The sequence below is a fragment of the Gorilla gorilla genome, chromosome 12 (assembly GCF_029281585.2).
Source record: "Gorilla gorilla gorilla isolate KB3781 chromosome 12, NHGRI_mGorGor1-v2.1_pri, whole genome shotgun sequence".
Taxonomy (NCBI): domain Eukaryota; kingdom Metazoa; phylum Chordata; class Mammalia; order Primates; family Hominidae; genus Gorilla; species Gorilla gorilla.
In genome coordinates, this window is record NC_073236.2 from 5,020,551 (window position 1) to 5,047,996 (window position 27,446).

Here is a 27,446-nt window from a genome sequence, read left to right on the forward strand (position 1 = left end):
GTCACCTGGGTGACCAGTGCAGAGTTATGATGTCACATTTCCCCCTTGGGGAGATCAAAGACAACGTCAGTCCCCTGGGTGACCAGTGAAGAATTATGATGTCACAATGACCCCTTAGGCAGACCATGGACAAGGGTCTGTCACCTGGGTGACCAGTGTAGAGTTATGATGTCACAATGGCACCTTAGGCAGATCACAGGCAAGGGTCTGTCACCTTGGTGTCCTGTGCAGAGTTAAGATGTCACAATGCCCCCTTAGGCAGATCACAGACAGGGGCCTGTCACCGGGGTACCCAGTGCGGAATTATGATGTCACAATGCCCCCTTAGGCAGATCACAGACAAGGGCTTGTCACCTCGGTGAATAGTGCAAGGTTTTAATGTCACAATGCATTTTATGCACATCACGGACAAGGGCCTGTCACCTGCGTGCCCAGTGCGGAGTTATGATGTCACATTGCCGCGTTAGGCAGTTCACAGACAAAGGTCTTTAACCTGAGTGACCAGTGCAGAGTTATGATGTCACAATGCCCTCTTAAGCATATCAAATGCAAGGGTCTGTCACCTGGGTTTCCAGTGCATAGTTATGATGTCACAATGCCCCCTTAGGCAGATAACAGACAACCGTCTGTCACCTGGGTGACCAGTGCAGATTTATGGTATAACAATGCCCCCTTAGGCCGATCACATACGGGGGTCTGTCAGCTGGGTGCCAAGTGCAGAGTTATGATGGCACAATGCCCCTTTACGCAGATCAAAGACAAGGGTCTGTTACCTGGGTTTTCAGTGCAGAGTTTTGATGTCACTATGCCCCTTCGGCAGATCACAGACAAGTTCCTGTCTCCTGGGTGACCAGCGCAGGGTTATGACGTCACAATGCCCCCTTAGGCAGATCACAGACAAGCGTCTGTCACCTGGGTGTCCAGCGCAGTTATGATGTCACAATGCCCCCATAGGCAGTTCACACACAAGGGTCTGTCACCACCCTGACCAGTGCAGAGTTATGATGTAACAATGCCCCCTTAGGCAGACCACAGACAAGATTATGTGACCTGGGTGACCCGTGCAGAGATATGATGTCACAAGGCCCCCTTAGGCAGATCAAAGACAAGGGTCTGTCACCTGGGTGACCAGTGCAGAGTTATTATGTCACAATGCCCACTTAGGCAGATCAGAGATAAGGGTGTGTCACCTGGGTGACCAATGCAGAGTTATGATGTGACGATGCCCCATTAGGCAGACCACAGACAAGGTTCTGTCACCTGGGTGACCAGAGCAGAATTATGATGTCACAATGCCCCCTTAGGCAGATCACAGAGAAGGGTCTGTCACCACGGTGACTAGTGCAGAGTTATGATGTCAAAATGCCCCCTTTGTCAGATCACAGACAAGGGCCTGTCCTCTCGGTGACAAGTGCAGTGTTATGATGTCACAATGCTCCCTTAGGCAGATCACAGACAAGGGTCTGCCACCTGGGTGACCAGTGTAGAGTTATGAGGTCAAAATGCCCCCTTTGGCAGATCAGAGACAACGGTCTGTCACCTCGGTGACCAGAGCAGAGTTCTGATGTCACAATGCCCCCTTAGGCAGATCACAGACAAGGGTGTGTCACCTGCGTGACTACTGCAGAGTTGTGATGTCACAATGCCACCTTAGGCAGATCACAGTCAGAGGAATGTCACCTGTGTTTCCAGTGCACAGTTATGATGTCACAATGACCCCTTAGGCAGATCACAGTCAAGGGTACGTCACCTGGGTTACCACTGCTCAGTTATGATGTCACAATGCCCTCTGAGGCAGATCACAGACAAGGGTCTGTCTCCACGGTGACTAGTGAAGAGTTATGATGCAACAATGCCCCCTTAGGCAGATCACAGACAAGGGTCTGCCACCTGGGTGACCAGTGTAGAGTTATGAGGTCAAAATGCCCCCTTTGGCAGATCAGAGACAACGGTCTGTCACCTCGGTGACCAGTGCACAGTTATGATGTCACAATGACCCCATAGGCAGATGACAGACAAGGGTCTGTCACCACGGTGACCAGTGCAGAATTATGATGTCACAGTGCAACCGTAGCCTGATCACAGACAAGGGTCTGTCACCTGGGTGAACAGTGCAGAGTTATGATGTCACAATGCCCCCTTAGACAGATCACAGACAAGAGGTTGTCACCTGGGTGACGAGTGCAGAGTTGTGATGTCACAATGCCCCCTTAGGCTGATCAAAGGCAAGGGTCTGTCATCTGGGTGTCCAGTGCATAGTTATGTTTTCACAATGCCCCCTTAGGCAGATCACAGAGAAGGGTCTGTCAACACGGTGACCAGTGCAGATTTATGATGTCATAATCCCGCCTTAGGCAGATAGAATACAAGGGTCGGTCACCTCGGTGACACGTGCTGTGTTATGATGACAAAATGCCCGTTTAGGCAGATCAAACACAAGGGTATGTCTCCTGGGTGCCCAGCGCAGAGTTATGATATCACAATGCCCCCTTAGGCAGATCACTGACAAGGGTCTGTCACCAGGGTGCCCAGTGTAGAGTCATGATGACCCAATGCCCACTTAAGCATATCAAAGAAAACAGTTCATCACCAGGGTTACCCGTGGAGAGTTATGATGTCACAATGCCCCCTTAGGCAGATCACAGATAAAGGTCTGTCACCTGGGTGATCCGTGCAGAGTTATGATGTCACACTGCCCCCTTAGGCAAATCACAGACAAGGGTCTGTCACCTGGGTGACCAGTACACATTTATGATGTCACAGTGTAACCTTAGGCAGATCACAGACAAGGGTCTGTCACCATGGTGACCAGTACAGAGTTCTGATGTCACAATGCCCCCTTAGGCAGATCACAGACATGGGTCTGTCACCTGAGAAACCAGTGCAGAGTTATGATGCCACAATGCCCCCTTAGCAGAACACAGACAAGGGTCTGTCACCTGGGTGACCAGTGAAGAGTTATGATGTCACAATGCCCACTTAGGCAGATCAAAGACAAGGGTCTGTCAACTGGGTGACCAGTGCAGAGTTATGATGTCACTGTTCCCAGTTAGGCAGATCACAGACAAGGGTGTGTCACTTGGGTGATCCATGCAGGGTTATGATGACACAATGCCCCCTTAGGAAAATCACAGACAAGGGTCTGTGACCTGGGTTACCCGTGCAGTGTTATGATGTCACAATGCCCCCTTAGGCAGATCACAGACAAGGTCCGGTCACCTGGGTGCCCAGTGCAGGGTTATGATCTCACAATGCCTCCGTAGTCAGATCACAGACAAGGGCATGACACCTGGTTGCCCAGTGCAGAGTTATAATGTCACAATGCCCCCTTAGGCACATCACAGAAAAGGGCCTGCTACTTGTTATATACTGTACATAAAATATAAAAGTATACATAATATATATTATATACTGAACATAAAATATCCAAGTATGGCTACTATATATTATATACTGTACATAAAATATCAAAGTATACCAAACATTGATTACATACTGCACATATAATATCAAAGTACACCAAATATATATTATATACTTTACATAAAATATCAAAGTACACCAAAAATACATTATATACTGTACACAAAATATCCATGTATACCAAATATATATTATATACAGTACATAAAATATCAAAATATACCAACTATTATACACTGTACATAAAATATCAAATTATAGCTAATATATACTATACACTGTACAGAAAATATCAAAGTATACCTAATATATATTATATACCATATATAAAATATCAAAGTACACCAAATATATATTATATACTGTACATAAAATACCAAATTATACCTCATATATATTATATACTGTACAGAAAATATCAAAGTATACCAAATATTTATTATATACTGTACATAAAATATCAAAGTACAGCAGATATATATTATATACTGTACCTAAAATATCAAAGTACACTAAATATTTATTATATTCTGCACATAAAATATCAAAGTACACCAAAAATATGTTATATACGGTACATAAAACATCAAAGTACACCAAAAATATCTTATTTACTATACATAAAATATCAATCTATGCCTAATATATGTTATATACTGTACTTAAAATATCAAAGTTTACCTAATATATATTATATGCTGTACAAAAAAATCAAAATATTCCAAATACTTATTATATACTGTACGTAAAATATGAAAGTACACCAAATATATATTATACACAGCACATAAAATATCAAAGCACACCAAATATATATTACTTACTTTGCAGAAAATATCAAAGTTCACCCAAATTATATTATATACTGTACATAAAATATCAAAGTACGCCAAATATATATTATATACTCTACATAAAATATCAAAGTACACCAAAAATAAATTATATACTGTACATAATATATCAAAGTATACCTAATACATATTATATACAGAACATAAAATATCAAATTATACCAAATATTTGTTATATACTGTACAGAAAATATCAAAGTATACCTAATATATATTATATACTGTACATAAAATATCAAAGGATACCTAATATATATTATGTACTGAACATAAAATATCAAATTATACCAAATATTTATTGTATACTGTACATAACATATAAAACTATGCCAAATATTTATTATATACTGTATATAAAATATCAAAGTATACCTAATACATATTATATACTGTACAAAAAATATCAAATTATACTTAATATATATTATATACTGTACATAAAATATCAAATTATTCCAAATATTATATACTGTGCATAAAATATCAAAGTACAGCAGATATATATTATGTACTGTACCTAAAATAGCAAAGTATACCAAATATATATTATATACTCTACATAAAATATCAAAGTACACCAAATATATATTATATACTGTACATAAAATAACAAAGTATATCTAATATATATTATATAATGTACATAAAATATAAAAGTACACCAAATATTTATTATATACTGTACATAAAATATCAAATTATACCAAATATTTATTATATACTGTATATAAAATATCAGAGTACTCAAAGTATATATTATACCCTGCACATAAAATATGAAATCACACCAAATATACATTATATACTTTACATAAAATTTGAAAGTACACCAAAAATATATCATATACTCTACATAAAATATCAAAGTACACCAAATACATAATATGTTCTGTACATAAAATATCAAAGTACATCAAAAATATATTATAAACTGTACATAATATATCAATGTATACCTAATATATGTTATATACAGTTCATAAAATATGAAAGTATACCGAATTTTTATTATATACTGTACATAAAGTATCAAAGTATACCTAATATGTATTATATACTATACATATAATATCAGAGTATACTAAATATATATTATATACTGTATTTAAAATAGCAAAGCATACCAAATATTTATTAAATACTGTGTATAAAATATCAACGTATACCAAATATTTATTATATACTGTACATAAAATATGAAAGTAAATGAAATATTTATTATATACTGTACATAAGGTATCAAAGTATACCAAATATATACCACATACTGTACATAAAATATCAAAGCATACCTAATATATATTAGGTACTGTACATAGAATATCAAAGTATATCAAATATTTATTATATACTGTACATAAAATGTCAAAGTATACCAAATATTTATTATATACTGTATTTAAAATATCACAGCAAACCAAATATATGTTATACAATGCACATAAAATATCAAATCACACCAAATATATACTATATACTGTACATATAATATCAAAGTACACCAAAAATATATTTTATACTGTATATAATATATCAAAATACACCAAAATATATTATAAACTGTACATAAAATATCAATCTATGCCAAATATATGTTATATACTCTTCATAAAATATCAAAGTATACCTAACATGTATTATATACTGTACATAAAATATCAAAATATACCAAATATTTATTATATACTGTAAATAAAATATCAAAGTACACCAAATATTTATTATATACGGTACATAAAATGTAAAATCACACCAAATACACATTGTATACTGTACATAAAATATCAAATTATGCCAAATATTTATTGAATACTGTAGATAAAGTATCAAATTACAGCAAATATTTATTTTATGCTGGACATAAAATATCAAAGTTCACCAAATATGTATTAAAGACTGCACATAAAATGTCAAAGCACACCAATTATAAATTATATACTTTACATAAAACATCAAAGTACAACAAAACTATATTATATACTGTACATAACATATCAAAGTACACCAAATATATATTATATACTGTATATAAAATATCAAAGTACACAAAAAATATATTATTTACTGCACGTAAAAAATTAAAGTATACCTAATATATATTATATACTGTACATAAAATATCAAAGTATATCAAATATTTATTATAAACTGTACATAAAATATCAAACTATACATAATCTATATTATATATGGTACATAACATATAAAAGTATACCTAATATATATTATATACTGTACATAAAATATCAAAGTATACCAAATATTTATTTCATAGTGTACTTTAACTATTAAAGTGCACCAAATATTAATTATATACTGTGCATAAAATATCAAAGTACACCAAATATATATTACACACTGCAAATAAAATATCAAATCACACCAAATATATACTATATACTGTACATAAAATATCAATGTACACCAAAAATATACTTTATACTGTACATAAAATATCAAACTACACCAAATATATATTATATACTTTACATAAAATATCAAAGTACACGAAAAATATATTACATACTGTACATAGTATATCAAAGTATACCTAAAATATATTATATAATGTTCATAAAATATCAACCTATACCAAATGTTTATTATATACTGTACATAAAATATAAAAGTGCCACAAATATATATTATACACTGCACATAAAATATCAAAGTTCACCAAATATGTATTATATACTGTACAGAAAATATCACAATACACCATATATATTAACTGCACATAAAATATCAAAGTACACCAAATATATACTATATACTGTACATAAAATAACACAGTACACCAAAAATATATTATACACTGTACATAATATATCAAAGTATTCTTAACACATATTATATAATTTATATAATATATCAACATGTACCAAATGTTTACTACATACTGTACATAAAATATCTAAGTACACCAAAAATGTATCATATACTGTATATAAAATATCAAAGCATACGTAATATATATTATATACTGTACATAAAATATCAAAGTATACGAAATATTTATGGTATTCTGAACATAAAATATCAAATTATACCAAATATTTAATATATACTGTATATAAAATATCAAAGTACACCAAAATTATATTATATACTATACATAAAATATCAAAGTACACGAAATATATATTATATGCAGTACATAAAATATCAAAGAACACCAAATATATATTATATACTGTACATAAAATGTCAAAGTACAGCAAAAATATATTATATACTGTACTTAAAATATCAAAGTATACCTAATATATATTATATACAGTACATAAAATATCAAAGAATACAAAATATCAATTATATACTGTACAGAAAACATCAAAGTATACCTAATATATCTTATATACTGTACATAAAATTTCAAAGTATTCCTAATATATATTTTGTACTGTACACAAAATATCAATGTACACCAAATATTTATTATATACTATACATAAAATATCAAAGTTTACCAAATATTTTTTATACACTGCACATAAAATATCAAGACACAACAAATATATATTATATACAGTACGTAATATATAAAAATACACCAAATATATAGTATATAGAGTACATAAAATATCAAAGTAGATCACATATATATTATATACTGTACATAAAAAATCAAAGTACACCAAAAATATATTATAAACTGTATATAAAATATCAAAGTACACCTAATATGTTAAATACTGTACATAAAATATCAAAGTATACCAGATATATATTCCATACTGTACATAAAATTTCAAAGTACACCCACTATATTTATATACTCTACATAATATATCAAAGTACACCAAGTATAAATTACATACTGTGCATAATATATCAAAGTATACCAAATATTTATTATATTCTGCAGATAAAGTATCAAAGTACACAAAATATATATTATATACTGTAAATAATATTTTAAAGTATACCTAACATATATTATATACTGTACATAAAATATCAAATTATACCTAATATATATTGAATACTGTACATAAAATATCAAAGTATACCAAATATTTATTTTATACTGTACATAAAATATCAAATTATACTAAATATTTTTTTATTCTGCACATAAAATATCGAAGTAAAACAAATATATATAATACACTGCACATAAAATATCAAAGCACTCCAAATATATGTCATATACTTTACATAAAATATCACAGTACACCAAAATTATATTATATACTGTACATAAAATATCAAAGTACACCAAATATATAATACATACTGTACATAAAATACCGAAGTGCAACAAAAATATATTATATACTGTACATAAAAAATCAAAGTATACCTTATATATATTATATACAGTACTTAAAATATAAAAGTATACCAAATATTTATTATATAGTGTACATAAAATATCAAACTATACCTAATATATATTGTATACTGTACATAAAATATGAAAGTATACCTAATATATATTATATACTGTACATAAAATATCAAAATACAGCAGATATATATTATGCTTTATTTATGGTATAAAATATTTATTTAGTGTAATCTTACGTACAGTATATAAAATATATTTAGTATAATTTGATATTTTATATACAGTATATAATATATATTTGGTGAACTTTGATATCTTAGGTAGAGTATATAATATGCATTTGGTGCCCTTTGATATTTTATGTGCAGTATATAATATATATTTGCGGTATTTTGATATTTTATGTACAGTATATAATATATATTTTGTGTACTTTCACATTTTATGTACAGTATATAATATATATTTGTTGTACTTTTAAATTTTATGTACGGTATATAATAGTTACTTAGATTAATTTGATATCTCATGTACAGTATATAATGTATATTTGGCGTGCTTTGATATTTTTGTACAGTATATATTATATATTTGGTGTACTTTGATATTTTATGTACAGTACATAATACGTTTTTTGTGTATTTTCACATATTATATACAGAATATAATATATATTTGGTGTACCTTTATATTTTATGTACTGTATGTAATATATATTTAGTTTAGTTCGAAGTTTTATGTACATTACATAATATATATTTTGTGTGCTTTGATATTTCTTGTATACTATATAATATTTATCTAGTGTAATTTGATATTTTATGTACAGTAGGTAATATGTATTTAGAGTGCTTTGATATTTTATGTACAGCATAAAAAATATATTTGGTGCCCTTTGATATTTTATGTACAGTATATAATACACATTTGGTGTACTTTGATATTTTATGTACAGTATATAATACATATTTGTTGTACTTTCATATTTTATGTACAGTATATGGTATATATTTCGTGAAATTTGATATTTTTTGTACAGGATATAATATATATTTGGTGTATTTTGATATATTATGTACAGTATGTAATATATATTTCGTGACATTTATATTTTATGTACAGTATACAATATATGTTTGGTGTACTTTCAAATTTTATGTACAGAATAGTATACACATTTGATGAAATTTGATATTTTATGTACAGTATATAATATATATTTGGTGAAATTTGATATTTTATGTACAGTATATAATATATATTTGGTGTAATTTGATATTTTATGAACAGTATATAATATATATTTGGTGTACTTTGATATTTTATGCCCAGTATATAAAGTATATTTGGTGTACTTTGATGTTTTATGTACAGTATATAATATATATTTAGTGTACCTTGATATTTTATGTACAGTATATTATATACATTCAGTGAAATTTGATATTTTATGTACAGTATATAATGTATATTTTGTGTACTTTGATACTTTATGTACAGTATATAATATATATTTGTGAAACTTGATATTTTATATACAGTATATAATATATATTTGGTGTACTTTGATATTTTAAGTACAGTATATAATATATAAATGGTGAAATTTGATATTTTACATACAGTAGATAATATATATTTGTTGTACTTTGCTATTTTATGTACAGTATATAATAGATATATGGTGTACTTTGATATTTCATCTACAGCATAAAATATATATTTGGTGTACTTTGATATTTTATGAAAAGTAGATAATATATATTTGGTGTACTTTGATATTTTATGTACAGTTTAGAATGTATATTTGGTGCACTTTGACAGTTTGTGTACAGTATATAATGTATATTTGTTTTACTTTCATATTTTATGTACATTATATAGTATATATGGTGAAATTTGGTATTTTATGTACAATATACAATATATATTTATGTAGTGTGATATTTTATGTACAGTATATAATACATATTTCGTGAAATTTGATATTTCATGTACAGTATATAATGTATATTTGGTGTGCTTTGATATTTTATGTACAGTATATTATATACATTCGGTGAAATTTGATATTTTATGTAAAGTATATAACATATGTTTGGTGTACTATGATATTTTATGTACAGTATATAATATACATTTCCTGAAATTTGACATTTTATGTACAGTATATAATGTATATTTGTTGTACTTTGATTTTTTATGTACAGTATATTATATACATTCTTTGAAATTTGATGTTTTATGTACAGTATATAATGTATGTTTGGAGTACTTTGATACTTTAAGTACAGTATATAATATATATTTGTGAAACTTGATATTTTATGTACAGTATATAATATATATTTGGTGTACTTTGATATTTTCTGTACAGTATATAATATATAATTGGTGAAACTTGATATTGTACGTACAGTATATAATATATATTTGTTGCAGTTTGCTATTTTATGTACAGTATATAATAGATATATGGTGTACTTTGATATTTTATGTACAGCATAAAATATATATTTGGTGTACCTTGATATTTTATGTACAGCATAAAATATAAATTTGGTTTACTTTTATATTTTATGTACAGTATATAATATATATTGGGTGTACCATGATATTTTATGTACAGTATATAATGTATATTTGGTGTACTTTGACAGTTTATGTCCAGTATATAATATATATTTTGTGTACTTCCATAGTTTATGTACAGTATATAGTATATATTTCGTGAAATTTGTTATTTTATGTACAGTATATAATATATATTTGGTGTAGTGTGATATTTTATATACAGTATATAATATATATTTCGTTAAGTTTGATATTTAATGTATAGTATACAATGTATATTTGGCATGCTTTGATATTTTCTGTACAGTTTATAATATATAATTTGTAAAATTTGATATTTTATGTACAGTATATAATATATATTTGGTGAACTTTGCTATTTCATGTACAGTATATAATAGATATTTGATGTGCTTTGATATTTTATGTTCAGCATAAAATATATATTTGGTGTACTTTGATATTTTATGTACAGTAAATAATATATATGTGGTGTACTTTGATATTTTATGTACAGTTTATAATATATATTTGGTGTACTTTGCTATTTCATGTACAGTATATAATAGATATTTGATGTGCTTTGATATTTTATGTACAGCATATAATATATATATGGTGAACTTTGCTATTTCATATACAGTATATAATAGATATTTGATGTACTTTGATATTTTATGTAAAGTAGATTATATATATTTGGTGTACTTTGACAGTTTATGTACAGTATATAATATATATTTGGTGTAGTTTCATATATTATGTATAGTATATAGTATATATTTGGTGAAATTTGGTATTTTATGTACAGTATATAATATATATTTGGTGTACTATGATATTTATGAACAGTATATAATATATACTTCGTGAAATTTGACATTTTATGTACAGTATATAATGTTAATTTGGTGTACTTTGATATTTTATGTACGGTATATAATATATATTTGGTGTACTTTGGTATTTTATGTACAGTATATAACAGATATTTGGTGTACTTTGATATTTTATGTACAGCATAAAATATATATTTGGTGTATTTTGATATTTTATGTACAGCATAAAATATATATTTGCTTTACTTTTAAATTTTATGTACAGTATTTTATATATATTTGGTGTACTATGATATTTTATATACAGTATATAATGTATATTTGGTGTACTTTGACAGTTTATGTACAGTATACAATATATATTTGGTGTACTTCCATAGTTTATGTACAGTATATAGTATATATTTGGTGAAATTTGGTATTTTATGTACAGCATATAATATATACTTGGGGTAGTGTGATATTTTATGTACAGTATATAATATATATTTCGTTAAGTTTGATATTTTATGTATAGTATATAATGTATATTTGGCGTGCTTTGATATTTTCTGTACAGTATATAATATATAATTGGTAAAATTTGATATTTTATGTACAGTATATAATATATATTTGGTGTACTTTGCTATTTCATGTACAGTATATAATAGATATTTGATGTGCTTTGATATATTATGTACAGCATAAAATATATATTTGGTGTACTTTGATATTTTATGTACAGTATATAATATATATTTGGTGTACTTTGATATTTTATGTTCAGTTTATAATAAATATTTGGTGTACTTTGCTATTTCATGTACAGTATGTAATAGATATTTGATGTGATTTGATATTTTATGTACAGCATAAAATATATATTTGTTGTACTTTGATATTTTATGTACAGTATATAATATATATTTGGTGTACTTTGATATTTTTTGTACAGGATATAATATATATTTGGTGTATTTTGATATATTATGTACAGTATGTAATATATATTTCGTGACATTTATATTTTATGTACAGTACACAATATATGATTGGTGTACTTTCAAATTTTATGTACAGAATAGTATACACATTTGATGAAATTTGATATTTTATGTACAGTATATAATATATATTTGGTGAAATTTGATATTTTATGTACAGTATATAATATATATTTGGTGTAATTTGATATTTTATGAACAGTATATAATATATATTTGGTGTACTTTGATATTTTATGCCCAGTATATAAAGTATATTTGGTGTACTTTGATGTTTTATGTACAGTATATAATATATATTTAGTGTACCTTGATATTTTATGTACAGTATATTATATACATTCAGTGAAATTTGATATTTTATGTACAGTATATAATGTATATTTTGTGTACTTTGATACTTTATGTACAGTATATAATATATATTTGTGAAACTTGATATTTTATATACAGTATATAATATATATTTGGTGTACTTTGATATTTTATGTAAAGTAGATAATATATATTTGGCGTACTTTGATATTTTGTGTACAGTTTAGAATGTATATTTGGTGCACTTTGACAGTTTATGTACAGTATATAATGTATATTTGTTTTACTTTCATATTTTATGTACATTATATAGTATATGTGGTGAAATTTGGTATTTTATGTACAATATACAGTATATATTTATGTAGTGTGATATTTTATGTACAGTATGTAATACATATTTCGTGAAATTTGATATTTCATGTACAGTATATAATGTATGATTGGTGTGCTTTGATATTTTATGTACAGTATATTATATACATTTGGTGAAATTTGATATTTTATGTAAAGTATATAACATATGTTTGGTGTACTATGATATTTTATGTACAGTTTGTAATATACATTTCCTGAAATTTGACATTTTATGTACAGTATATAATGTATATTTGTTGTACTTTGATTTTTTATGTACAGTATATTATATACATTCTTTGAAATTTGATGTTTTATGTACAGTATATAATGTATGTTTGGAGTACTTTGATACTTTAAGTACAGTATATAATATATATTTGTGAAACTTGATATTTTATGTACAGTATATAATATATATTTGGTGTACTTTGATATTTTCTGTACAGTATATAATATATAATTGGTGAAATTTGATATTGTACGTACAGTATATAATATATATTTGTTGCAGTTTGCTATTTTATGTACAGTATATAATAGATATGGTGTACTTTGATATTTTATGTACAGCATAAAATATATATTTGGTGTACTTTGATGTTTTATGTACAGCATAAAATATATATTTGGTTTACTTTTATATTTTATGTTCAGTATATAATAGATATTTGGTGTACCATGATATTTTATGTACAGTATATAATGTATATTTGGTGTACTTTGACAGTTTATGTACAGTATATAATATATATTTTGTGTCCTTCCATAGTTTATGTACTGTATATAGAATACATATGGTGAAATTTGTTATTTTATGTACAGTATATAATATATATTTGGTGTAGTGTGATATTTTATATACAGTATATAATATATATTTCGTTAAGTTTGATATTTAATGTATAGTATACAATGTATATTTGGCATGCTTTGATATTTTCTGTACAGTATATAATATTTAATTGGTAAAATTTGATATTTTATGTACAGTATATAATATATATTTGGTGAACTTTGCTATTTCATGTACAGTATATAATAGATATTTGATGTGCTTTGATATTTTATGTAAAGTAGATAATATATATTTGGTTTACTTTGACAGTTTATGTACAGTATATAATATATATTTGGTGTAGTTTCATATATTATTTATAGTATATAGAATATATTTGGTGAAATTTGGTATTTTATGTACAGTATATAATATATATTTGGTGTACTATGATATTTATGAACAGTATATAATATATACTTCGTGAAATTTGACATTTTATGTACAGTATATAATGTAAATTTGGTGTACTTTGATATTTTATGTACAGTATATTATATACATTCGGTGAAATTTGATATTTTATGTACAGTATATAATGTATATTTGGTGTACTTTTATACTTTATGTACAGCATATAATACATATTTGTGAAACTTGATATTTTATATACAGTATATAATATATATTTTGTGTACTTTGATATTTTATGTACAGTATATTATATATAAATGTTGAAATTTGATATTTTACCTACAGTATGTAATATATATTTGGTGTACTTTGGTATTTTATGTACAGTATATAATAGATATATGGTGTACTTTGATATTTTATGTACAGCATAAAATATATATTTGGTGTATTTTGATATTTTATGTACAGCATAAAATATATATTTGCTTTACTTTTAAATTTTATGTACAGTATTTAATATATATTTGGTGTACTATGATATTTTATGTACAGTATATAATGTATATTTGGTGTACTTTGACAGTTTATGTACAGTATACAATATATATTTGGTGTACTTCCATAGTTTATGAACAGTATATAGTATATATTTGGTGAAATTTGGTATTTTATGTACAGTATATAATATATACTTGGGGTAGAGTGATATTTTATGTACAGTATATAATATATATTTCGTTAAGTTTGATATTTTATGTGTAGTATATAATGTATATTTGGCGTGCTTTGATATTTTCTGTACAGTATATAATATATATTTGGTAAAGTTTGATATTTTATGTACAGTATATAATATATATTTGGTGTACTATGCTATTTCATGTACAGTATATAATAGATATTTGATGTGCTTTGATATATTATGTACAGCATAAAATATATATTTGGTGTACTTTGATATTTTATGTACAGTATATAATATATATTTGGTGTACTTTCATATTTTATCTACAGTATATAGTATATATTTGGTGAAATTTTGTATTTTATGTACAGTATATAATATATATTTGGTGTAGTGTGATATTTTATGTACAGTATATAATATATATTTCGTTAAATTTGATATTTCATGTATAGCATATAATGTATATTTTGCGTGCTTTGATATTTTCTGTACAGTATATAATATATAATTGGTAAAATTTGATATTTTATGTACAGTATATAATATATATTTGGTGTAATTTGCTATTTCATGTACAGTATATAATAGATATTTGATGTGCTTTGATATTTTATGTACAGTATATTATATACATTCGGTGAAATTTGATATTTTATGTACAGTATATAATATATATTTCGTGTATTATGATATTTTATGTACGGTATGTAATATATATTTCCTGAAATTTGAAATTTTTGTACAGTATATAATGTATATTTGGTGTACTTTGATATTTTATTTACATTATATTATATACATTCTTTGAAATTTGATGTTTTATGTGCGGTATATAATGTATGTTTGGAGTACTTTGATACTTTATGTACAGTATATTATATATTTGTGTAACTTGATATTTTATGTACAGTATATAATATATATTTGGTGTAATTTGGTATTTTCTGTACAGTATATAATATGGAATTGGTGAAATTTGATATTTTACGTACAGAATATAATATATATTTGGTGTAGTTTGTTATTTTATGTACAGTATATAATAGATATATGGTGTACTTTGATATTTTATGTACTGCATAAAAAATATATTTGGTGTACTTTGATATTTTATGTACAGCATAAAATATATATTTGGTTTACTTTTATATTTTATGTACAGTATATAATATGTATTTGGTGTACCATGATATTTTATGTACAGTATATAATGTATATTTGGTGTACTTTGACAGTTTATGTACAGTATATAATATATATTTTGTGTACTTCCATAGTTTATGTACAGTATATTGTATATAGTTTCTAAAATTTGGTATTTTTTGTACAGTATACAATATATATTTGGTGTAATGTGATATTTTATGCACAGTATATAATATATATTTGGTGTACTTGGATATTTTATGTACAGTATATAATATATATTTGGTGTACTTTTATATTTTATGTACAGTATATAATGTATATTTGGTGTGCTTTGACAGTTTATCTACAGTATATAATATATAGTTGGTGTACTTTCATATTTTATGCAGAGTATATGCTATATATTTGGTGTACTGCTATATTTTATGTACTGTATATTATAAGTATTTTGTGTATTTTCACATTTTATGTACAGAATATAATATATATTTACAATGGTTTTATATTTTAAGTACGGTATATACTAAATATTTAGTGTACTTTGAAGATTTATGTACAGTAAACAATATATATTTGTTGTACTTTGATATTTTATGTACAGTTTATTATATATATTTTGGGTATTTTGATATTTTATGTACAGTATATAATACATATGGTGCATTAGGAAATTTTACGTACAGTATATTATATATATTTGGTGTACTGTGATATTTTATGTGCAGTATATAATGTATAATAGGTGTACTTTGATATTTTATGTACAGTATATTATACATATTTCGTGTACTTTGATATTTTATGTGCAGTACATAATACGTTTTTTGTGTATTTTCATATTTTATGTACAGTATATAATATATATTTCGTGTTCTTTTACATTTTATGTATAGTATACAGTATATATTTAGTTTTGTCTGATATTTTATGTACATTATGTAATATATATTTGGTGTACTTTTGTGTTTTATGTACAATATATGATATGTGTTTTGTGTATTTTCATATATTATGTAGAGTATATAATATATATTTGGTGTACTTTAATATTTTATGTACAGTATATAATACATATTTTGTGTACTTTGATATTTTATGTACAGTTTATAAAATATATTTGGTGTACTTTGTTATTTTACGTACAGTATATAATATAAATTTTGTATATTTTCATATTTTTTGTACAGTATAAAATATATATTTTGTGTACTTTTATATTCATGTATGGTATATAATATATGTTTGGTGTAATTTCATATTTATGTACTGTACATAATATATATTTGGTGTGCTTTGATATTTTATGTACAACATCTGATATATATTTGGTGTACTTTGATATTTTATGTACAGTATAAAACACGTATTTTGTGTATATTCACATTGTATGTACAATATATAATACTTATTTGGTGTGATTTTATATTTTATGTACAGTATATAATAAATATTTGGTGTACTTTGATATTTTTTGTATAGTGTATAATACATATTTTTTGTACATTGATATTTTATGTACGTTATATAATGTATATTTGGGGTATTTTGATATTATATGTACAGTATATATTATATATGGTGTATTGTGATATTTTCTGTACAGTATATAATATATATATGGTGTACTGTGATATTTTATGTGCAGTAGATAATATATAATTGGTGTACTTTGATATTTTATGTACAGTATACAATACATATTTGGTGTATTTTCCTATTTTTTGTACAGTATGTAATACGTATTTTGTGTATTTCCATATTTTATGTATAGTATATAATATATATTTGGTGTACTTTTATATTTTATGTATGGTATAAAATATTTATTTAGTGTAATTTCATATTTTATGAACAGTATATAATATATATTTGGTGTGCTTTGATATTTAATGTACAGCATATAATATATATTTGTTGTCCTTTGATATATTATGTACAGCATATAACACATATTTGGCGTATTTTCATATTTTTTGTGTAGTGTGTGATATGTATTTAGTGTATTTTCATATTTTCTGTACAGTATGTAATATATATTTGGTGTACTTTTATATTTTATGTATGGTATAAAATATTTATTTAGAGTAATTTCATATTTTATGTACAGTATATAATATAAATTTAGTGTATTTTTATATTTTATGTACAGTTTATTATATTTATATGGTGTATTGTGATATTTTATGTACAATATATTATATATCTGGTTTGCTGTGATACTTATTGTACAGTATATAATTTATATATCGTGTACTTTGATATTTTATGTACGGTATGAGATATATATTTTGTGTAATTTCATATTTTATGCACAGTATATAATATGTATTTGGTGTAATTTATGTTTTATGTAGAGTATATAATATATATTTAGTGTAATTTGATATTTTATGTACAATAGATAATATATTTTTGTTGTGATTTTTTATTTTATTTTATGTAATATAAATTTGGTGTACTTTGATATTTTATGTATAGTATATAATGTATATTTCGTGTACTTTGATGCTTTATGTACAGTATATAGTATATATTTGGTGTACTGTGATATTTTATGTACAGTATAATATATATATTTGGTGTACTGTGATATTTTTGTACAGTATATAATGTATATTTGATGTAATTTCATTTTTTATGTACATTATATAATACATATTTGGTGTGCTTTCATATTTTATGTTTAGTGTATAATATATATTTTTTGTACTTTGATATTTTATGTACAGTATATAATATACATTTTGTGTATTTTCATATTTTATGTACTGTATATAATATATATTTGGGGTACTTTTACATTTTATATACAGTATATAATATATATTTCATTTAATTTGATAATTTATGTACAGTATATAATATATGTTTGGTGAACTTTGATATTTTTTGTTCGGTGTATGGTATATATTTGGTGTCCTTTCATATTTTATGTACATTATATAATATATATTTTGTGTATTTTCACATTTTATGTACTGTATATGATATATATTTGGTGTACTTTCATACTTTATGTACAGTATATAATATATATTTGGTGTACTTTGATATATTATATACAATGTATAATATACATCTGTTATTCCGTTATATTTTATGTGTTTTATATAATATATATTTGGAGTACTGTGATATTTTATATACAGTACTTAATATATTCGGTGTACTTTGATATTTTATTTACAGTATATAACATATATTTGGTGTAGTTTGACATTTTAAATACAGTACGTAATATAAATTTGGTGAACTTAGACACTTAATTTACAGTATATAATATTGGTTTGGTGTAATTTTATATTTTATGTAGTGTATATAACATATATTTGGTGTACTTTGATATTTTATATACAGTATATAATATACATTTGGTGTACTGTAATATTTCAGGTACTTTATATCATATATATTCGGTGTACTTTGATATTTTATGTACAGCATATAGTTCATATATTTTTGTGCTTTGATATGGTATGTACAGAATATAATGTATATTTGGTGTACGTTAATATTTTATGTACAGTATATAATACATATATTGTGTACTTTGATGTTTTATGTACACTACATAATATTGATTTGGTGTACTTTTATATTTTGCTTACAGTAGATAAAATATATTTGGTGTATGACGATATTTTATGTACATTATGTAGTATATATTTGGTGTACTGTGATGTTTTATGTACTGTTTATCAATTATATTTGGCATACCTTGTTATTTTATGCACACTATATAATATATCTTTGGTGTGCTTTGATATTTTATGTACAGTATATAAAATATATTTGTTGGACAGTGAAATTTTATGTACAGTATATAATATATATTTGGTGAACTTTGATATCTCATGTACAGCATATAATGTATATTTGGTGCCCTTGGATATTTTATATACAGTATATAATATATATTTGGGGTATTTTGATATTTTATGTATGGTATATAATATATATTTGGTGTACTTTTATATTTTATGTACAGTATATAATATATACTAGGTGTACTGTGAAATTGGATGTAAAGTATATACTGTATATTTGGTGTACTTTGATATTTTATGTACAGTATATAATATATATTTGATGTAATTTGATATTTTATGTACAGTATATAATATATATTTGATGTACTTTGATATTTTATGTACAGTATATAAAATATATTTGGTGTACTTTGATATTTTATGTACAGTATAAAATATATATTTTGTATATTTTCGTATTTTATGTACGGTATATAATATTCACTTGGTGCACATTTATATTTTATGTATGGTATATAATCTTTATTTAGAGTAATTTCATATTTTATGTACAGTACATAAAATATATTTGGTGTGCTTTGGTATGTTATGTACAGCATATAATATATATTTGGTGTAATTTGACATTTTATGTAAGGTATATAATACGTATTTTGTGTATTTTCATATTGTATGTACAGTATATAATATATATTTGGTGAATGTTGATTATTTATGTACAGTATATAATATATATTTGGTGTACTTGATATTTCATGTACAGTATATAATACATAATTGGTGTACTTTGATATTTTTTGTACAGTACATAATATATATTTGGTGAAATTTGATATTTTATGTACAGTATATAATATATATTGTTGTAATATGATATTTTATGTGCAGTATGTAATATATTTTTGTGAACTTTGATATTTTATTTTCAGTATATAAGGTATGTTAGGTGTACTTTGATATTTTAAGAACAGTATATAATATATATTTGCGAAATTACATATTTTATGTACAGTATATAATAAGTTTCCTGAAATACGATATTTTATGTACTGTATATAATATATAATTTGTGTACTTTCATATTTTATGTACAGTATGTAAAACATATTTGTTGAAATTTGAAATTATATGCACAGCATATAATATATATTTGGTGTACTTTGGTATATTATGTACAGTATAAAATATATATTTGGTGCACTTTGATATTTTATGTACTGTATATAATATATATTTGGCGTACTCTGATATTTTATATACAGTAGATAATATATATATGGTGTACTTTCATATTTTATGTACAGTATAGAATATATATTTGGTGAAATTTGATATTCTATGTACAGTATATAATATATATTTGGTGTACTTTCATATTTTATGTACAGTATATAGTATATATTTGGTGAAATTTGGTGCTTTATGTACATTATATAATATACATTTCGTGAAATTTGACATTTTATGTACAGTTTATAATGCATATTTGGTGTACTTTGATATTTTATGTACAGTATATAATATATATTTGGTGTACTTTGCTATTTTATGCACAGTATATAATAGATATTTGGTGTACTTTGATATTTTATGTACAGCATAAAATATATATTTGGTGTACTTTGATATTTTATGTACAGTATATAATATATATTTGGTGTACTTTGACAGTTTATGTACAGTATATAATATATATTTCGTGTACTTTCATATTTTATGTACAGTATATAGTATATATTTGGTGAAATTTGGTATTTTATGTACAGTATATCATATATGTTTGCTTTAGTGTGATATTTTATGTACAGTATGTAATTTATATTTCGTGAAATTTGATATTTCATGTAGAGTATATAATGTATATTTGGTGTGCTTTGATATTTTATGTACAGTATATTAAATACATTTGGTGAAATTTTCTATTTTATGTACAGTATATAATATATATTTGGTGTACTATGATATTTTATGTACAGTATATAGTATACATTTCCTGAAATTTTACATTTTATGTACAGTATATTATGTATATTTGGTGTACTTTGATATTTTATGTACAGTATATTATATACATTCTTTGAAATTTGATATTTTAAGTACTGTATGTAATGTGTGTTTGGAGTACATTGATACTTTATGTACAGTATATAATATATATTTGTGAAACTTGATATTTTATTTACAGTATATAATTTATATATGGTGAAATTTGATATTTAATTTACAGTATATTATATATATTTGGTGTACTATGTTATTATATGTACAGTATATATTATATATTTCGTGAAATTTGATATTTTATGTACAGTATATAATGTATATTTGGTGTAATTTGATATTTTATGTACGGTATATTATATACATTTGGTCAAATTTGATATTTTATGTACAGTATATAATGTATATTTGGTGTTCTTTTCCACTTTAAGTACAGTATATAATATATATTTGTGAAACATGATGTTTTATATACAGAATATAATATATATTTGGTGTACATTGATATTTTATGTACAGTATATCATATATAATTGGTGAAATTTGATATTTTAAGTACAGTATATAATATATATTTGTTGTATATTTATATTTTATGTACAGTATATAATGTATATTTGGTATACTTTGCTATTTTATATACCCTATATAATATATATTTGGTGTACTATGATATTTTATGTACAGTATATAATGTATATTTGGTGTACTTTGATATTTTATGTACAGTATTTAATATATATTTGTGAAATTTGATATTTTATGTACAGTATATAATATATATTTGGGGTACTTTGCTATTTTATGTACAACATGTATTATATATTTGGGGAAATTTGATATTTTATGTACATTATATAATGTACAATGGGTGTACTTTGATACTTTATGTACAGAATATTGTATATATTTGTGAAAATTGATATTGTATGAACAGTATATAATATATACTTGGTGTAATTTGATGTTTTATGTACAGTATATAATATATAATTGGGGAAATTTGATATTTTGTGTACAGTATATAATATATATATGGTGTACTTTGCTATTTTATGTACAGCATATAATAGATATTTCATGTAATTTGATATTTTATGTACAGCATAAAATATATATATGGTGTACTTTGATTTTTCATGTACAGTATATAATATCTATTTGGTGTACTTTGATATTTTATGTACAGTATATAATCTATATTTGGTGTACTTTGACAGTTTATGTACAGTATATAATATATATTTGGTGTAATTTCCTACTTTATGTACAGTGTATAGTATACATTTGGTGAAATTTGGTATTTTATGTACAGTATATAATATATATTTGGTGTAGTGTGATATTTTATGTACAGTATATAATATATATTTCGAGAAATTTGATATTTTATGTGCAGTATACAATGTATATTTGGTGTACTTTGCTATTTTATGTACAGTATATTATATATATTAGGTGAAATTTGATATTTAATGTACAGTATAAAATGTATATTTGGTGTACTTTGATACTTTATGTACAGTATATAATATATTTTTCTGAAACTTGACTTTTTATGTACAGTATATAATACGTATTCGGTGTACTTTGATATTTTATGTACAGTACATAATATATATTTGGTGAAATTTGATATTTTTTGTACAGTATATTATATACATTTCTTGAAATTTGATATTTTATGTACAGTATATAATATATATTTGGTGTACTTTCACATTTTATGTACAATATAGTATATATATTCGGTGAAGTATGACATTTTATGCACAGCAAATAATATATATTTGGTGTACTTTGATATTTTTTGTACAGTATATAATATATATTTGGTGAAATTTGATATTTTTTTGTACAGCATATAATATATATTTGGTGTACTTTGATATTTTATGTACAGTATATTATATATATTTGGTGTAATTTGATATAATATATACAGTATATAATACATATTTTGTGTACTTTGATATTTTATGTGCTGTATATAATATATATTTCGTGAAATTCAATATTTTGTCTACAGTATATAGTATGTATTTGGTGAAATTTGATATTTTATGTACAGTATATAATATATATTTGGTGAAATTTGATATTTTATGTTCAGTATATCATATATATTTGTTGAAATTTGATATTTTATGTACAGTAGATAATATATATTTGGTGTTCTTTGATGATTTATGTACAGTATATAATGTATATTTGATGTACTTTGACATATTATGTACAGTATATAATATATATTTGTGAAACTTGATATTTTATATACAGTATATAATATATATTTGGTGTACTTTGAATTTTATGTGCAGTATATAATGTATATTTGGTGTACTTTCATAATTTATGTACAGTGTATAACATATATTTGGTGTACTTTGATATTTTATGTACAGTACATGATATGTATTTGAAGTACTTGATATTTTATGTAGAGTATATAATGTGTATTTGGTGAAATTTGATAATTTATGTAAAGTAGATAATATATATTTGGTGTACTTTGATATTCTATGTACAGTATATAATATATTTTTGGTGTACTTTCATATTCTATGAACAGTATATAATATATATTTGGTGTACTTTGATATCTTATGTACAGTATATAATGAATATTTTGTCTACTTTGATACTTTATGTACAGTTTACAATATGTATTTGTTAAATTTGATATTTTACATACAATATAAAATATATATTTCTTGTACTTTGATATTTGTGTACAGTATTCAATTTATATTTGTGAAATTTGATATTTTATGTACAGTATATAATGTATAGTTGGTGTACTTTGATATTTTATGTACAGTATATTATATACATTCGGTGAAATTTGATATTTTATGAACTGAATATAACATATATTTGGTGTACTTTGATATTTTATGTACATTATATAATATATATTTGGTGTACTTTATGTTTTATGTATAGTATATAATATATATTTCTTGAAATTTGATATTTTATGTACAATATATAATATATATTTATTGTATTTTCCCATTTTACGTGAAATTTAATGTGAAATTTTATGTGAATTTTAATTTCACATTTAATGTGAAATTCACATTTTATGTGAAAATTTGGTGAAATTTGATATTTTATGTACAGTATATAATAAATATTTAGTATACTTTCATATTTTTTGTACAGTATATTGTATACATTTGGTGAAATTTGATATTTTATGTACAGTATATAATGTATATTTGGTGTACTTTGACATTTTATGTACAGTGTATTATATGTATTTGTTGTACTTTGATATATTATGTACAGTATATAATACATATTTTGTGTACTTTGATATTTTATGTACAGTATGTAATATATATTTCGTGACTTTTGATATTTTATGTACAGTATACAATATATATTTGGTGTACTTTCATATTTTATGTTCAGTATAGTATACACATTCAGTGAAATTTGATATTTTTTGTACAGTACATAATATATATTTGGTGTACTTTGATATTTTATGTACTGTATATAATATATATTTGGTGTACTTTGATATTTTAGGTACAGTAAATAATATATATTTGGTGAAATTTGATATTTTTTGTAAAGTACATAATATATATTTCGTGTACTTTGATATTTTATGTACAGTATGAAATATATATTTGGTGTTCTATGATATTTTATGTTCAGTATATAACAAATATTTGGTGTACTTTGATATTTTATGTACAGTATAAAATATATTTTTGGTGTACTTTGATATTTTATTTATAGTATATAATATATAATTGGTGTACTTTCATATTTTTTGTACAGTATATAATATGTATCTAGTGTAATTTGATATTTTATGTGTAGTATATAATATATAATTGGTGAAATTTGATATTTTATGTAAAGTATATAATAAATATTTGGTGTACTTTGATATTTTATGAACACTATATAATATATATTTGGTGTACTTTGATATTTTATGTACAGTATATAATGTGTACATGGTGTACTTTGATATTTTATGTACAGTATATAAAATACATTTGTGAAATTTGTTATTTTATGTATAGTACATAATGTGTATTGGTGTACTTTGATATTTTAGGTACAGTATATAATATATAATTGGTGAAATTTGATACTTTATGTACAGTATATAATGTATAGTTGGTGTACTTTGATATTTTATGTACAGTATATAGTATATATTTGGTGTACTTTGATATTTTATGTACAGTAGATAGTATATATTTGGTGTACTTTGATATTTTATGTACAGTATATAATGTATAGTTGGTGTACTTTGATATTTTATGTACAGTATATAGTATATATTTGGTGAAATATGATATATTTTGTACAGTGTATAATATATATTTCGTATACTTTGATATTTTATGTACAGTATATAATATATATTTAGTGTAGTATGATATTTTATGTACAGTATATAACTTATATTTTGTGTACTTTGATATTTTATGTACAGTATATGATGTATATTTGCTGTACTTTGATATTTTATGTAGAGTATATAATGTATATTTGGTGTACTTTGATATTTTTTGTACAGTATATAATATATGTTTCTGAAATTTGATACTTTATGTACAGTAAATAATATATATTTGGTGTACTTTCATATTTTATGTATAGTATGTAATATATGTTTTGAAATTTGATATTTTATGTACAGTATATAATGCATATTTGGTGTACTTTGATATATTATGTATAGTAGGAATTATATATTTGGTGTACTTTGATATTTTAGGTACGGTATATAATATATATTTGGTGTACTTTGATATTTTATGTACAGTATATAATATATATTTGGTTTACTTTTATATTTTATGTACAGTATATAACATAGATTTGGTGTACTTTCATATTTTATGTACATTATATAGTATAAATTTGGTGAAATTTGATATTTTACGTACAGTAGATACTATATATTTGGTGATATTTGATATTTTATGTACAGTATATAATATATATTTTCTGAAATTTGATATT